The sequence below is a fragment of the Odocoileus virginianus genome, chromosome 6, assembly GCF_023699985.2.
Source record: "Odocoileus virginianus isolate 20LAN1187 ecotype Illinois chromosome 6, Ovbor_1.2, whole genome shotgun sequence".
NCBI classification, from domain to species: domain Eukaryota; kingdom Metazoa; phylum Chordata; class Mammalia; order Artiodactyla; family Cervidae; genus Odocoileus; species Odocoileus virginianus.
This window is the reverse complement of record NC_069679.1, coordinates 71,918,139-71,936,419: the sequence shown is the minus strand read 5'-3', so window position 1 is coordinate 71,936,419 and position 18,281 is coordinate 71,918,139. Positions and strand designations below refer to the sequence as shown.

The 18,281-nt window shown below is 36.1% G+C and overlaps 1 protein-coding gene across 9 annotated transcripts in view; it reads left to right on the top strand.

The window, feature by feature from the left end:
* Positions 1–18,281, top strand: part of NUMB (NUMB endocytic adaptor protein) — a 156,500-nt gene that overhangs the window by 59,600 nt on the left and 78,619 nt on the right. For 8 of the 9 annotated variants that reach the window (XM_070469603.1, XM_070469605.1, XM_070469602.1 and 5 more), the window contains exon 3: positions 17,218–17,302. The exons of the other annotated variant lie outside the window; for it this stretch is intronic. The gene's annotated coding sequence lies outside the window, so the exon portion shown is untranslated. The remainder of the gene's footprint in view (positions 1–17,217; positions 17,303–18,281) is intronic. 9 annotated transcript variants of the gene reach the window in all.

The following is an 18,281-nucleotide window of genomic DNA, read 5'->3' as shown; positions in this document are numbered from 1 at the left end:
TTTAATCATGAGGCTCTTTAGTTCTTCTTCACTTTCTGCCATAAGGGTGGTGTCATCTGTGTATCTGAGGTTATTGATATTTCTCCCAGCAATCTTAATTCCAGCTGTGCTTCATCCAGCCCAGCGTTTCTCATGATGTACGCTGCATATAAGTTGAATTAGCAGGGTGAACATACACAGCCTTTACGTACTCTTTTCCCAGTTTGGAACCAGTCTATTGTTCTGTGTCTAGTTCTAACTATTGCTTCTTGACATGCATACATATTTCTCAAGAGGCAGGTCAGGTGGTCTGGTATTCCTGTCACTTGAAGAATTTTCCACAGTTTGTGGTGATCCACGCAGTCAAAGACTTTGGCATAATCAATAAAGCAGAAATAGGTGTTTTTCTATTAGACTGATTAACAAAACATCTGATAGGTTATCATTTATTACCTTTGGTTTGTAATCTCAGTAACTAGAATTGGGCTGATAATATATGTTGTTGTTCAGTCACTCATTCGTGTCTGACTCTGCGACCCCATGGACTGCAGCATGCCGGCCTTCCCTGTCCTTCACCATCTCCCGGAACTTGCTCAAACTCATGTTCTGTGAGTCGGTGATGCCATCCAACCGTCTCATCCTCTGTTGTCCTCTTCTCCTCATGCCCTCAATCTTTCCCAGCATCAGCGTCTTTTCTAATCAGTCAGCTCTTTGCTTCAGGTGGCCAAAGTTTGGAGCTTCAGATCAGGCCTTCCAATGAATATTCAGGATTGATTTCCTTTAGAATTGACTGGTTTAATCTTGCAGTCCAAGGGACTCTCAAGAGTCTTCTCCAACACCACAGTTCAAATGAGTCTCAACAGAATCTTTGTGGATTGCTAGATACTAAGGGCTTTTAAAGTATTTAGACTTCATTAGATAGGACCAATTTTGAGTTGAAATTTTCTTTACTTCTGTTTTATTTTGTTGTCAGAATTTCCTGGTAGTATTCAGTTAAGACTCGGGGATTTTCTTCTAGAGATTAGGCAGCCTTTCTTCCCTTAGGAGAGTTATTCAGTCTTTTTTTCCTTTGTGGTATGTGCTTACCAGGCAGAGTAGCCACTGTATTCTAGTAAGAAAACCTTTTGCCAAAATACCCAATAGAGCAGAAAACTGACCTACTTAATGCTGACAAGTTTAAAAAAATGGAATTGTACCAGTATTGAATCAACTTCTTCCTTCTCTTGTGGTAGATAGGGTGGGGCAAAGAAGAGGGTAAAAAAGGAGACTGAACTGCTGTAGGGGAGTAAATGAATATTTAATTACCTGAAATGATTTGATTAAAAGCTATTCATTTTGTACTATTTGAAGGCCTCTAAAATATAACAGTTCTTTATAGATCTCTTTAAACCTTAAAAAAAAAAAAGAGGCCCAGGAAATTCCTAGGGCATTCATGCTAATAATCTAGAAAAGCTCTGTAGTTAAGGTTGTCGGTCAGCATTTCCTGAATAATTGTTTGTTTTTGCAGGATATGGTAAATTTATTTAAAAATTTCTGTTATAGTTTTATCAGTATAGTACATTTCAGAATTTATAGATACTGAAATAACAAAAAAAGAATATTCAGAGTATTTATTTGTAGCAAGTGACTATGGGCATTAACTTTATCAAACTCATTTCAACTGTTATCCAATCTAATTTTAACTAGTGTCCATATCACTAGCTTTTAATTTTAGAGCTGTGCTGTTTAGTACAGAAGCCACTAGCTGATGCAGCTATTTAAGTTTAAAGTAAATGCATTAAAACCGAATACAATTTAAAAGTAGTTCCTCCATCAAAGTAGCCATATTTCAAGTGCCCAGTAGCAAATGTGTCTAGTGGCTTCTATATTGGGTAGCACAGATACAAAACATTTTCATCATGTAGAAAGTTCTGTTAGATAGGAATTGTTCTAAAGACTGCCTCATTCTATCATTCTTTACTTTTTTGCTTCCCAGTCTAGGCACTGTTGACTTTTAAGGGAGGATAATTTTTTATTGTGGAGACCTTATATGATTTTTATCAGCATCCCTGGTCTTACTATTAATAGATGCCAGTAGCACCCACTGTCACCCATTGTGACAATCAGAAATGTTTCCAGATATTGCCACATGTCCCCTGGGTGCAAAATCAGCACCAAAAAATTGTTTTGAGAACCACTGATGTCCTTACATGTATTAGCTCTATATCAGTTAGTTATCACTTCATAAAAGGCTTAGTAGCTTATAGTTTAATAGCTCATGGATTGGCAGTTTGGCTCGGGCTGTATTGGTCTCTGTAATCTGGTGGTGGTTTGGCTGGGACCAAATGGTATTATAGCATAACCTCACTTAAATGTATGTTGGTGGGCAAGCTTTTGGTCAGGGTAGGGTTGGGGAGTTTGTTCTTTTTGTGGTCTTTTTTAGCAGGCACATTCATTCACTTGATGACTAAAAGTTCTAAGAGAGGCAGAGATTGAAATATTCAAGCACTTTTCAAGTCTTTGCTGTATCACATTTTTTTAACGTCCCATTGGCCAAAGCGAGTTATATGAGCCAAAGCTCAAATTCAAGAGGTAAAGAAAATGAATTCCTCTTGATGGGAAGAGTGGAGTCTTGATAGGAAGAGTAACAAAGTCACATTGTAAAGGAGTGTGCATAAGGAATGGGAGGAATAACTGGCCATTTTTGTAGACAGTCTACTGCTGTTATTTTCTGGATAATACAAGTACCTTACAGCTCTTTGATTTCATTTACCATTCTGCTTTTGGTTTTTGTTTCTTTGTTTCGGGTTTTTTCTTTTGTTTTTATTTTATTATTGTTTTAAATAATTCATTTATTTAATTTTACTCACATTTTCTCTTTCTAGTATTCTTGAGTCTTTCCTGTGTTACTATGCTTTCATCTGAGATTATTTTCTTTCTTCACAGATAATTAAAAAAAATTTTTTTAATTGAAGTATAGTTGATTTACAATATTGTGTTAGTTCAGGTAGTGAATATTCACTTTTTGTCTGAAAGCACTTTTTATTTTGTCTTCACTTCTAAAGGACATTTTCATTGGGCACAGAATTGCGGGTTGGTAGTTATTTTCTTTCAGCATTTTGAATATATCATCCCATTACCTTTTGATTCCATTGTTTTTGTTAGAGAGGTAATGTCTTTGGTTTTCATGTTTTTATTAAGGCTTTTAGGTGGTTTTCTTTATATCTAAGGTGCTTGAGTTTCCTTTGTACTCTTGAGTCTTTTGTCAGGTTTGGCATATTTCTTCTGATATTGCTTCTGCCCCTCTCTTGCACTCACTTTCTTCTGGGAGTCTAAGTATGTATATATTAGATCTTTTATAGTTTTTCTTGCCAAGAGAATTGGTCTAGTACAATCTACTCTATAATAATTTGTAATGGATGTTAGATCTTTTTTTGCATCCCAAATATCTGTCATATGCTGTTCAGTATTTTTCATCTTTTTTTTCCCATTTGTTCTTCATCTGTTTATTTCCTATTGACCTGTTTTCTATTTCATTTAGTGTCCAATCTGTTGTTATAAGGATTTGTTTTATCATTAATTTTATATTATGTATTTTTTATTTCTAGAATTTTAGTTAGGTATTTTTCTTTTGTTACTGTAGATTCCATTTCTGGGGTGAAATTCTCATCTACTTTACTGAACATATTAGACACAGTTATTTTAAAGTCTGTGTCTAATAATTATAATATCTAGATCCCCTTTTGATCTTTTTCTCTTGTCTTTTTCTTGTGGCTTTCAGTTATTTGGTCTTGTCTCCTAGGATTCCTAGTAATATAAAAATGAATGTCAAACATTAAGTATGAGAAATGATAGAGGCTCTTAATGGTGATATTGTTCACTGGAGAGGATTTAATTTTCTTCTGGTAATAGTTAAAAGTAGGAGCAGATGACCTTGATTCAGTACAGGCTTGAGATGACTTGAGGCTTTGTTTTAGGCTTCTTGAGGGTTGGTTTAAATCCAGTTTCCCCTTAGTCCTGTCCTCCAGAGGTATCAAGTAGAGTTCTGCAGTGTTTGCCAGGGCCTTTCCGTCTTGGCAGGCTCTGAACTATAATTTTTCTTTTCCTAGTATTGTGAGACTACCAAAAGTTCTACTTACCTTTTTTGCTTTAAAATAGGCACTTTGCTTGGTTTTTGGCCTCTTGCCTCCACACAGGTTAGGATTCAGTAAATACCCTGAGGGCAAAAACAGTACAGCATGTTCAGACTTGATTTTCTGTGATTGCCTTTTCTCTGAAATCTTAGCCCCTCAAATCCTGCTTGTCTTGATAAGCCCTGAACTCTGATTTCTGTCTCTGCAGGTCTGTGAGACTGCTAAACATTTTAGCTTGCAACTAGTTGTCTCAAGAGGAAAAATTAGTGGAGAATGTTAGGCTTAACTCTGCATTTCGTTTTTTTGCCTGTATTTTGTCTTCTCACATCCTGGCTGCCTTTCTTGTTTACTTCTTGTTTTTAAATTCAATTTTTAGCTTTTCTTGCCGAGAGAATTGGTCTGATACAATCGACTCTACAATTTGTAATGGCTGTCTCTACTTATTATTAAATCATTTATCAAATAATTTATAATAATACAGCATTATTATAAACAATTTAAAGCATGTATTAATCATTGCAGTCAACTTGATGTATGAGTATCCTGCCTTTATGTACCTTATATTCTTTAGGGAGGAGAGCTACCAAGAACACATTTATTTATATTGTGATAAACAGTAGAGGAGACAAAGAAGGTATTATGAGTTTATTGTAGAGTTTTAGTTCTATAGAGTTTATTATAGGGGTTTAGTTCAGATGATATGGGTGATCAAGGATAGCTACTTTGAGAAAGTGATATTTGAGCAGAGCTCTGAAGTATGAATAGAATTGTTCAGTATCTCTGAACCAGAATTTTCTTATGTGTTAAATACCAATAATAGAAGAATTAAATGAGTTCAATAAATGAATGGTAAGTGAGCTCAATAAATGATGAATGTGCTTAATAAATGATGGGCCTTTTTTACTATTATGGGCTTCCCTGGTGGCTCAGATGGTAAAGAATCTGCCTGCAATGCAGGTGACCTGGGTTTGATCCCTGGGTCAGGAAGATAACCCTTGAAGGGAATGGCTACCCACTCCAGTATTCTTGCCTGGAGAATTTCATGAACAGAGGAGCCTGGCTAGCCACAGTCCATGGAGTTTCACAGAGTCAGACTGAGCAACCGACACTTTCACTTTTTACTATTTTACAACTGTAAACCGTGAACTTTGCTCTCAAGGTATCTGAACTCTATGGGGCACGATGTACGCCAGTAATTACAATACATAAACGGTAATAAAGGCTGTAAGCAGTGAAAAAAAGTGGTGATTCAGAGGGAGCAGATGTTACATTCAGTTTTGGAGATTAGACTGTTTAATGATGAATGTAATATATGTACTAGACTTGAAGCTAGCCATTTTCAAAAGCGAATTTAACGTATAGCTATCTCATTTGTAAACGTTTACATTTTATCAGGCATAGCAACCAAATTTCTGATTTATTCCCTTCAACCTACTCTACCTTGTGTCTTTCTGTGTCTCGGTAAACAGCAACTCTGTCCTTGCAGTTACTCACCCCAGCAACCTTAAGGTCATTTTTCATTTTTCACTTTCTCTCACAACCTTCATTCAATTCATCAGCAAAATCCTGTCACCTCCATTCTTGAGATACATCTTAAGATAACATGTCCTGGAAAATGACTGTTGCGTATTGTGAATTTATTCATTTGGTGGAAGTGTTGCAACTGCTTCTCCAGGTGTGGTCTCTTCTGGAGCTAGGGGCACAGATAGAGTGGATCACACACCTCTCTGACCTCTCTTATCTCCACTGCTATCAGTCTGGTCCAAGCCACTCTCGCCTCTTACCTGGTTTAGTTTCAGTTCAGTCGCTCAGTTGTATCTGACTCTTTGCAATCCCATGGACTGCAGTATGCCAGGCTTCCCTGTCAATCACCAATTCCCAGAGTTTACGCAAACTTATGTCCATTCAACTAGTGATGCGATCCAACCATTTCATCCTCTGTTGTCTCCTTCTCCTTCTGCCTTCAATCTTTCCCAGAAGCTTTCCCTTCATTATTTTCCCAGGGTCTTTTCAAATGAGTCAGTTCTTCCCATCAGGTGGCCTAAGTATTGGAGTTTCTGCTTCAGCTTCAGTCCTTCCAATGAATATTCAGGACTGATTTCCTTTAGGATGGCCTGGTTGGATCTTCTTGCTGTCCAGGGGACTCTCAAGAGTCTCCTCCAACACCACAGTTCAAAAGCATCAATTCTTCAGTGCTCATCTTTCTTTATAGTCTAACTCTCATATCCATACATGGCTACTGGAAAAACCATAGCTTTGACCAGACGGACCTTTGTTGGCAAAGTAATGTCTCTGCATTTTAATATGCTGTCTAGGTTGGTCATAACTTTTCTTCCAAGGAGCAAGTGTCTTTTGATTTCATGGCTGCAGTCTCCATCTGCAGTGATTTTGGAGCCCCCAAAAATAAAGTCTGACACTATTTCCACTGTTTCCCCATCTGTTTGCCAAGACGTGATGGGACCAGATGCCATGATCTTAGTTTTCTGGATGTTGAGCTTTAAGCTAACTTTTTCACTCTTCTCTTTCACTTTCATCAAGAGGCTCTTTAGTTCTTCACTTTCTGCCATAAGGGTGGTGTCATCTGCATATCTGAGGTTACTGATATTTCTCCCGGCAATCTTGATTCCAGCTTATGCTTCATCCAGCCCAGCATTTCTCATGATGTACGCTGCATATAAGTTAAAAAAGCAGGGTGACAATATACAGCCTTGACGTACTCCTTTTCCTATTTGGAACCAGTCTGTTGTTCCATGTCTGATTCTAGCTGTTGCTTCCTGACCTACATACATATTTCTCAAGAGGCAGGTCAGGTGGTCTGGTATTCCCATCTCTTGAATTTTCCAGTTTGTTGTGATCCACACAGTCAAAGGCTTTGGCATAGTCAATAAAGCAGAAGTAGATATTTTTCTGGAACTCTCTTGCTTTTTCAATGATCCAGCGGATGTCAGCAATTTGATCTCTGGTTCCTCTGCATTTTCAAAATCCAGCTTGAACATCTTGGAAGTTCACAGTTCCTGTACTATTGAAACCTGGCTTGGAGAATTTTGAGCATTACTTTACTAGTGTGTGAGATGAGTGCAATTGTGCAGTAGTTTGAACATTCTTTGCCATTGCCTTTCTTTGGGATTGGAATGAAAACTGACCTTTTCCAGTCCTGTGGCCACTGCTGAGTGTTCCAAATTTGCTGGCATATTGAGTTCAGCACTTTCACAGCATCATCTTTTAGGATGTGAAATAGCTTAAAAACTGGAATTCCATCACTTCCACTAGCTTTGTTTGTAGTGATGCTTCCTAAGGCCCACTTGACTTCACATTCCAGGATGTCTGGTTCTAGGTGAATGATCATACCATCATGATTATCTGGGTCATGAAGATCTTTTTTGTGTTGTTCTTCTGTATATTCTTGACACCTCTTAATATCTTCTTCTTCTGTTGGGTCCATACCATTTCTGTCGTTTATTGTGCCCATCTTTGCATGAAATGTTCCCTTGGTATCTCTTAATTTTCTTGAAGAGATCTCTAGTCTTTCCCATTCATTGTTTCCTCTATTTCTTTGCATTGCTCACTGAGGAAGGCTTTCTTAGCTCTCCTTGCTATTATTTGGAACTCTGCATTCAAATGTGTATATCTTTGCTTTTCTCCTTTGCCTTCAGCTTCTCTTCTTTTCTCAGCTATTTGTAAGGCCTCCTCAGACAACCATTTGCCTTTTTGCATTTCTTTTTCTTGGGAATGGTTTTGATCTCTGTCTCCTGTACAATGTCATGAACCTCTGTCCATAGTTCTTGAGGCAGTCTGAAATTTAATAGACCGAACTAGTTCCAATTTCATGATTTGTTTACCTGCAGTAGCCAAAATGATCCTTTAAAAATATAAATCTCATTATTCCTCTGGTCAGAAACTTCTAGTGGTGCTGATCTTGTTAAGAATAAAAGAATAGATTTATTGTACACCTCAAATAGACCAACTATCCTATGAACCTCTTTGAAGCACTTGACTTCTTTCTGACTTCAGTTTCTACCCTCCCTTCACTGGGGGAGCTATAGCCACATCATCTCCTTGCTGTTCCTCCTGCACATAAACATAGTCCTGCCTCCAGACTTGTGCACTTGTTCTTTTGACCTGGAATGTTCTCTCCCACCTCTCTATTTGGACTTGTCCTTTCACTAAATACCTTGAGATCTTTCTGTTCAAAGGTAGTCTAATGAGTAAAGCCTTCCTTTATTACTTTATCTAAAAGAGAGTCCTCCTTTCTACCTACCTTCCAATCTTAGCACATAACTTTCGTCTCACCCTGTTTGATTTTTCCTCATTATATATTTGTTTCCTTATTATTTTTATAGTCTCCTCAAATAGCATACACCAGAAGGGTAGGGGCTTTGTTTTGTTCTCTGCCTTATTCCATAGTCTGGAAGAGTATCTGTCCTATAGTTGGTCCTCAATCCATAATTTGTTGAGGTAATGAAGATACGTTTTCTGGTTCAAACTACAACGGTTTTTTCCACAAAGTACATTAAAAAATTCCAGAATTAAAAAAAAAATAGAATTAAGAAGCAACATATAGATATTTTTATAGATATTTTTTTCTAATATGAGAAGAGGAACTATAACTGTTTTGAGACATGTTTTTGGATAAGATTTAGAAACATGGATTTCTTTTTTTATCAAAATATAGTTGACATACAATATTACATTAGCTTCAGGTGTATTCCATTGCCATTTTATATTTGCATACATTATGAAATGATCATCACAATGAGTCTAGTCCCTATACACAGTGGTTATGTTATTGACAGTGTTCCTTATGTTGTATGTTACATCCCTGCAGCTTATATATTTTCTAACTAGAGGTTTGCACTGCTTCATCCCTTTCACTTTTTTCTCCCCCTCCATCCGTAATGTGGGTTTCCTGATAGTTCAGATAGGTGAGTTAACAACTGGCTAAAATTCTGTACACAGAGGGCAAACATGTATGTTTCCATAACCCACTTGATTCTGGAGAGAAGTCTTTTGGGCCTGTTCCCAATGTCTTTTTATGGCTTGATAGCTCATTTCTTTTTAGTGCTGAATTTTATTCCATTCTTTTGATGTATCACAGTTTACAGTAATACGATCCTTCAGGTTGCAGACTTGCAAAGATGCGAACGTGCATTCGCATGTCCAATCACGTAAGTTAGCTCCTGTGTCTAGGGCACGTTGCCATGTGTATGCATCCTCTACAGGTGGTTGTGGTTTTGTGTACCCTCCTGTACAGTACTGTTTCTGTGTAACAGGAGCTTACTAGTGAAGACCTGATGGAGTTGGAGGCACAGAGAAAGGACAGTCTGAGACAAGAGGAAGAAGTAACTGAAGGACCCAAGAGACGGACAGTGCAGGAGACGGGAAGAGGGTTTTCTGTGTTTGAGGAGGCATTGTCAGTTTCTAGGCACAGGACCTGGATGTAGAACAGTCTGTGAAGGTTGCAGCAGCCGTTCTGAATGCAGTCCAGTGCTACTGTGAGTGTCATCTGTGGTGAGAACAGGTGACACTGGATCGAGGAGGGTAGATAAAATTGGTGGCACTAGTGGTAAAGAACCCACCTGCCAGTGCAGGAGACGTAGGAGACGCCGGTTCAATCCCTGGGTCGGGAAGATCCCCTGGAGGAGGGCATGACAGCCCACTCCAGTATTCTTGCCTGGAGAATCCCATGGACAAAGGAGCCTGGTGGGCTACAGACCATAGGGTTGCAAAGAGTTGAATATGACTGAAGCGACTTAGCACAGCACAGATAGAATTGGATCCAACAAGGAACCAGAACGAGCAAGTTGCCATTATTGTCAGAATTGCAGCTTGCCCTCCATCTCCTATAGCTGAGGATCCTTCAGCTCTGTCATCTCCCACCTCCTCTCTCTCCTCCAGTCACTAACTCTTCTTGCCTGTTCACCCAGTGCCAGCCCCTGTATGCCAGTTGTTGACCTGTACTACTGTACTTTTTAGGGTGTACTATACTGTAAGATTAAAAATGTTTATTTTTGTGTGTGTGTTTTATGCATTATTTGTGTGAAAAGTATTATAAACCTATTATAATGCAGTACTGTAGAGCTGATTGTGTTAGTTGGGTACTTAGGGTGACTTTGTTGGACTTAATGAACAAATTGGACCTAGGAAAACGCTCTCAGAACTGAACTTGTTAGTGTGTAGGAGACTTAACTGTATTTATTCATTCATCTACTGAAGGACATCTTGGTTGTTTCCAAGTTTTGGCAGTTGTGTAGTAAGTTTTTATAAACAATCATGTAGGATTTTGTGTGGAGTTTTTCAGATTCTTTGGGTGAATACCTAGGATTGCAAGGTAATAGTATGTTCAGTTTTGTAAGAAACTGACAAACTCTTCCAAAATTGGCTATACCATTTTACATTCCCAGTAACAATGAGTGAAAGTTACATATCCTTGCCAGAATGTGGTGTTGTCAGTGTTGTGGATTTTAGTCATTCCGGTAGGTGTGTAGTGGTATTTCATTGTCATTTTAGCTTGTGGTTCCCCAGTGATGTGTGATTTTGAACATCTTTTCATGATCTTTTTTTTGCCATCTGTATATCTTCTTTGTTGAAATATCTGTTCAGGTCTTTTGCCCATTTTTAAATAGAGTTGTTAGTTTCAAGAGTTCTTTGTGTATTTTGGATAACAGTCCCTTTTCTGATTTGCCTTTTGGAAATATTTTCTCCCATTCTGTGGATTGTAATCTCTTGACAGTCTTATGCAGAGCGGAAGTTTTTAATTTTAATGAAGTCTTAACTCATCAGTTATTTCTTTCATGGATCATGCCTTTGGTCTATTTTTAAAGTTTTTATCACACCTAAAGTTATCTAGATTTTTTTTTGCCCCATGTTATCTTCTACAAGTTTTACAGTTTAGCATTTTACATCCAAGTCTGTGGCCCATTTTGAATTAGTTTTTGTGAAGGATGTAAAGTCTGTGTCTAAATTAATTTTATTTTTCATGTGGCTGTCCACTTGTTCTAGTGTCATTTATTGAAAAGACTGTCTTTTCTCCATTATATTGCTTTTATTCTTTGTGAAAGATCAGTTAACAATATTCATGTGGGTCCATTTTGGGCTTTGAATTTTAGAATGAGTTTGTCAGTATCTGCAAAATAACTTGCTAGAATTTTGATTGCAATTGTGTTGAATCTGTAGATGAAGTAGGGAAGAATTGATACCTTGATAATTTTGAGTATTCCTATCCATTAACATAGATTATCTCGCCATTTATTTAGTTAATCTGATTTTGTTCATCAGAGTTTTGTAGATTTCAAGATCTTTTATGTATTTTGTTAGATTTGCCATAAATTTTACCCAAGTATTTAATTTTATAGGTGCTCATGTAAAATTCGTTGTTTTTAATTTCAAATTCTTCTTTATTGCTGGTATATTAACTTTTGTACCTTGTATCCTGCAACTTTGCTATAGTTAATTGTTTATTAGTTCCAGGAATTTTTTGACCGATTCTTTTTGAATTTTCTACATAGATTATCGTATCATCTGTGAAAAGACACTTTTATTTTGTTTTTATATAATACACAGTTTTATATAGAATATAACTATTCTCTTTATCTTTTATTTCCTTCTCTTATCTTACTCCATTAACTAGCATAATGGATGCTGTTATGATATGTTAACTAAGGGTGGTGTTTTAAAAAGCAGTGGTGAGAGGAGACATCTTTCCTTTTTCTTTTTTTAAAAAATTATTTATTTTTAATTGGAGGATAATTGCTTTACAATATTGTGTTAGTATCTGCCATATATGAACATGAATCAGCTATAGGTATACGCATATCTTTTCCCTCTTGAACCTCTCTCCTACCTCCCACCTCATCCCACCCCTCTAGGTTGTCACAGAGCATCAGATTTGAGCTCCCTGTATGTTCCTAATCTTATTAGGAAGTTTTCCAGTTGCTCACAATTAAGTAAAATGTCAGCTGTAAGTTTTTTGATATTCTTGGTTAAGCTGAGGAAAGTCCTCTTTATTCCTAGTTTGCTAAGAATTTTTATCAGGAATGAGTGTTGGATTTTGTGAAATGCCTTTTCTGTATCTCTTGATATGATCATGTGCCTTTTCTTTTTAACCTCTTAATGTGATGGATTGCATTAAATAATTTTCAAATGTTGAATCAGCCTTGACTAACCTGAGATTAATCCCACTTGGTTGTGGTGTATAATTCTTATTATACATTGTTGGATTTCATTTGCTACTATTCCTAGTCACATTTTTATTAATAGTTTCATTAGACCCCTTCATGGCATACTGTTCAAGTACTCAGTTGAAGCTTTGAAAAATAGCCATATATATTAGATGACAGCATTGAGGTCAGATTTTTTTCCCCCTCCATAGGCTGAATTGGTTAAATTTAACAGGATGGAACTTAGAACACATTATGAAAGATTTTTTGAGAATCAGTTTAATATGCACAGTTAATGGCACAAACTGTTTTTTAATTCCGGCTCTGTCACTTAGACGCTGTGAAACCTTGAGCAGGTTATTTCATCTCTCCATTTCTCAGTTTCTTCATCTATAAAAGGAGGGTACTGATGGTACTTATCACGTAACGTTCTTAATGTTGTTTTGAAATCTAAAGTAATATACATTAATCATTTAAGACAATAGCTGGGACATAGTAAGGGCTGATTAACTGTTACCTGTGGTTATTATAAAGTTCTGCACTTAGGTTCAAACTCAGTTGTTTAGGATTTGAGTGGTATGATTTAGCACAACTGAGAAAGATTAGGTATCTTAGTCTTTTGTTGATTGTAAACATAGGGAAATGATAGTGTATTTAGATATGATAAAAATTAATGTACTTTTAAGTTCTAAAAGAGTGGTTAACAGCCCTGATTTTACCTCGGTCATTTTCCCACTAAAATTGTCTAAAATAAAAACAAAAGAAAAGGAAAAACAAAAAAGCCCTTTGCCAGAATCTAGGAGAAGTATGTAATTACTTACAAAGTAGAGGATCTGGATTGAGAAAAACCAATCTAAATATTGGTTAAGATTCAATGAAAGAAGGAAGGAAAATGTTTCATGACTTTTTTCTCATGTTCTGACCTGAAGACACAGTTTAGCACCAACTGAAAAATTGATCGCTGTTCTCTCTTCATGACTTCAAGCTTAAAAAATTATTCATATAAAAGTAACCTTTCCTTTCTCAGTGAGACCTAAACTGAACATGCTATCTAATACTGCAAACCATTTTGATGAATTATTTCTATAACTTTTGTTTTGTAAGTGACTATACAGTTTCCGTAGGTTTATAGTTTCTCTCTCCCACAACTAGAATTCTAAGTCTCATAAAGTCTTTTTTCACTGAAGCACCTAGAACAGTGTGTGGGACAACATAGTTACTCAGTAAATGTTTGCTGAATTAGTTAGATGAACAAAATCTCAGACTGATGCTCAATATATTATACTAGTAAAAGCAATAGCAACTTTAATTCAAGTCAGGGCAGGGGCCTGGAGTTCTGCCTCCAGGTCCTGCCCTTTTCCACCCTGTGGCATCTCTCTAAGTAGCATGGTTTGAAAACTGTTTTGCAAGTAATGATCTATGAAGTTGCTGGAGTAGGAGTTGCCCATTTCATTTTATCCTTCTTTCTATATCTTGAAATAGTAATTCCCAGAAAACATCTGGCCTCAGTGGAATGGTGGTAGATACATGTGATTGGCTACAGAATGGCTCATTTCCTATGGGAAATATACTTTCTAAAATATAAAGCTCTATTACAGCCACTGGTTGAGAGAACTCCTGGTAACTTTGCATACGACATCAATTCAGAATATCAGAGAACATTATCATGCTAACGTTTTAGATACTAAATAAAAGAAAACAAAAAATCAGCAAAGAAAATCAATAAAGTTGGGCTAAAACCCTAAAATATAAATAGAAACAAATCTAGAGTGCTTCAAATTAATAGCATAAACACTCTGACGGGGGAAAAATAAGTATAAACACAATGAAGGGGGGGAAATAAGTAACCCAAGTAACTTTTGAGCATCCTGTACTTTGAAATTCAAAATTAAAAGAGCTGTAAACAAATAATAAACCCTAATTTGTAGGCTATTTTTTGTAATGATATGAATTGGCAACTTTGAAATGATATTTTCTATCTATATTAGGACTCAACAAATGAATAAGTGTACTGAGGATCATGGGAGCCAGGTTTTTCAGTTGTTGGAGAAGGTAGTTTTATATATATGGAAGAAAAGACTCCAGTAAAATCCTGTGATGTTGGATTTAAATGGGAAGTTATGAACTCATGGTTTTTAACATTTATTTATATAAAGACAAATATACATCTTTGCATGTATACACTTACGTATCTTTCTCTTAGGGATGTGTATAATTGTATGTATACATATATGTGTATGCATATGTGTATATGCATACACAGACATGTATATATGTGTCTATAATTCCAGCTTTGTTTGCTAAGAGGCCTTGAAGCAATTGCAGTGAACACACCTAACTCCCACATGCTGGTTTCTAAACCATTCTCTACTTAAAGGAAACCAGAGCTCCTTGGAGAAATGGCTAATCCCAGGAAGAACTGGGTCAGAGAAAGTACAAGAGGAGTCTGGAACATACTGTTGTTTCAAAAAGGAAGGAAGGAGGTAGTCAAAGAATGGTGGGGATGTGTCGAAAGGAGCAGGAACCAGCGTGGAGAAGCATCCACGGGCCAAATGAATGACGATAGTTATAGATTATAACCTATTGAAAAAATAAGAACCATACAAATAAGTAAGTGAATGAATAAATGACTTAAGTTGGGGAGAAGGGAAAGTACTTCATTAAAATGGTTAATAAGTATAGAACTATTGGAATTAGAACAATTAAAATAGTACTTTTGGAACAATTTGGGACAATTAAAATAGTACTTTCACACAAGAATCCTCTGCAGTTACCAAAACTGTGGAGTAGAGTTTGATGAGGAGTATGATATTTACATAGTCTTGAGGCAATTCCTAACAATGTATTTACTTATTACAAAGAGAAAAGCAGTAACTTCAAGGTGGAGAATCTTGGCAGATACTCATTAACCAAGTGACCAAAGTTAGTATCACTGGTAATAGAACCCATAACTTCTTGCAGCTTCTCATGTGATGCAGTGAGAAGCACCCAACATTAGTTTGTGACATTCCTACAAAAAAATGCATAGCCTGAATTTAAACATGAGAGACCATCAGACAAACCTAAATTGAGGAACATTATACAAAATAAATGGTCTGTGTTCTTTAAAAATATCAGTCTTATAAGACACAGGCTAAGAAACTGTTCCAGTTGGTAGCATTCTGAAAGAGACATTACCAGTAAATGCAGTGCATGATTCTGAATTGACTTCTGGACTGGGGAAATAGGTAGCTTTAAAAGACATTTTTTAAAGCAGTTAATAATATTTGAATATGGGCTGTAATTATATAGTAGCAATTTTAACATTGACACAGTACTGATTTGGTTAGGTATACTGTAGTTATCTAAGTGAATGTCTGTGTTCCTGGGAAACTATATGAAAAAAAAATATTGAGGGCTGAAATGCTAAGTGTCTACAGCTCACTCTCATGTGGTTCAGAAAAAAAATTTGTGAGGAAGAAAGAGACTGACAAAGCAAATGGGGTAAAATGTAAATAGTGATATTTGCAAGTTTTCTTGAAGTTACATAAATTTACCTAAAAATTCCTGAATTAAAATACTTGAGTTGTGATTGAACTGACTTGATCTTATTAATGATTTGTAGAATTCATGAAAAGGACAAAAAGTTATTCTCATCGTTTAGAGAAAGTAGTGAAGCAAATGCTGATCAAGTAGAAAAAAAACTCTAAATTATTAGGATATAGAACAGAAGGATTTTTTGGTTTGGGTTTTTGTCATGGCTTAGTAACCTTGGGCATCTCACGTCCTATGTTCATTTCCTTGAGCTTTTATTTATGAACTAGGTACTTTAAGGACTTCTTAAATATCTCCTATTTGCTAATAAGTTTTCTTTAAAAAAGTGCTTTGTAAAAAGTAAATGACCTTTGTTCCAGACAGATCATTTTATAATTTTATTAAGAAAAATTGAAGGCCATTTTTGCCGTTATTTGTTAAAAGGGGGTATTTGGGGGGATAGAAGTTGTTTCTTTATTAAATCTTTGAGCTACAATGAATGCAGTCTTTTTAATAATTATTTTTATGTAATGTACCATTTTAATAATATAATTTACTTTTTAAACTAATAACATTCATAGAAATGCACCTTGGTGATAGTATTGATGAACTGTTTTAACAAAATTATCCTGTAGGATTTTATCCTGTATAATTATCCTGTAAAATTATCCTGTATAATTTCTATTTTTCCTATTTTAAATTGATTTTTGTGTTGTGTTGCTAAAATCACCCCTTCAAAGAAACACCTAACCTTATCACAGATAGATGTATTATTGGCAAATGCAGGTATTGATAGAAATCTCATTATTCATTGTAAAATTATTTTATTGAGATTCTAAAGACAGCCATAGTGACAGTTTCAGTTGTTTTGACTAGTGTAAAATTCCAGGTGTAAACGGATGCAATTATTCTTCAGTGGTAATGGTAGTTCTAACCTATTTTGATGATGTGTCTGCTTCTATTTTTCTCTTATAAAAATTCCTTTCTACTATTGGTGGGAATCATTCTTTCTTGACACCCCTCTTCCTGTTTTGGGCCCCTTGAATATTACTGGTCTTAGAAAGTGTATGCCTGCAATGGGATTCACGGGAGTTGTTGTCAGTAGACAACAGTGTCTTTTCTGTTTGTCTCTTTCTCTATGTACATATGGTATTTTATATTTCAGAGGTTCAGTAGTGTACCTTTAAGCATTTGACTGCTATTCAGAGGAATGATTTATTATTAATTAGAGGAGATTATGTTTCTGTTTGTGTGTGGATCTTAACAGTTGCCGTGGTGACTTGAAGTGGTCATCTTTGTTATATCATCATAATAAAGCTCTGATTCCTGGGGGAAGTTATGAGCTTCCTCTTTTTATTTTGTGTATCTGTCTTTTGATTTATCATATCCATGTAATGTAGCAATAATTATGTTACTAACAACAATTTTGTGAGATGTTTATTATTCTCATTTTACAGATGAGGAAACTGAGGCTTGGTGAAGTTACGAAAGTTGTCCAAAGTCACACAGCTTGTAAAGGGCACAGTCAAGATTCAGAGCCAGGTCTGTCCAATTTCAAAACTCTTAATCATGGCCATGAAACTTTGCAAGAGCTGTGAAGTATCAACCTGTGATAAATTGTATTGATATTAATATTGCTTAACTGTCATTTAACTCATTGATAATTTTTGATGGTTTTTTCATCTATAATAATTTTGTGTATCTTTTTAACTATCATGAAAAGAAATACAACATAGTAATGTGGGTCTGGGCTCTGGAGACAGCTACCTGGGTATGAATCACTAAGCTTCTCCACTTAACTTGTGTGACGCTGGGAAAGTTACTTAACTTTTCTGTACCTCAGTTTTCCTATCTGTAAAATGGTGATAGTAACATAGTCCGCCTGATGTGGGTTGTTGTGAAGATTAAATGATAAAGTATGCAAAGCACTTAGGCTTCCCTTGTGGCTCAACTGGTAAAGAATCTGCCTGCAGTGTGGGATCCCTGGGTTTGATCCCTGGGTTGGAAAGATCCCCTGGAGAAAGGAAAGGCTACTCACTTCAGTATTCTGGCCTGGAGAATTCCATGGACTCTATAGTCCATGGTGTCGCAAAGAGTCGGACATGACTGAGCAACTTTCGCTTTCACTTTTCATACAAAGCACTTGTAACAGTGCCTGGCACACACTAAGCATTCAATAAATATTAACTACTAGTATTATCATCTCTGAGCAACGAATAAAACAGATGATCATTATTTCTAATTCTCTGTTAGGAAATTTAGATGAAGCAAAGTTTAAGCAGCACATGAAACCTACATAAACCAAAATTAAATTGAATAAATTAGACCTAAAGACCTAAAGAAAAAAAAGACAAAAAGGAAAAAAAAATTTGATCAAATTCAGATCCATGGTAAAGCCGACTGGGAAACTGCTTCTAGGTCTTACATGTATAAGGACCACATACAGGTCCATAGGGGCTCAATATGACCATTGTGTCATGAATGTTTTGTCTGTTTTCCTCTTGTAAGTGAAATTTGTATT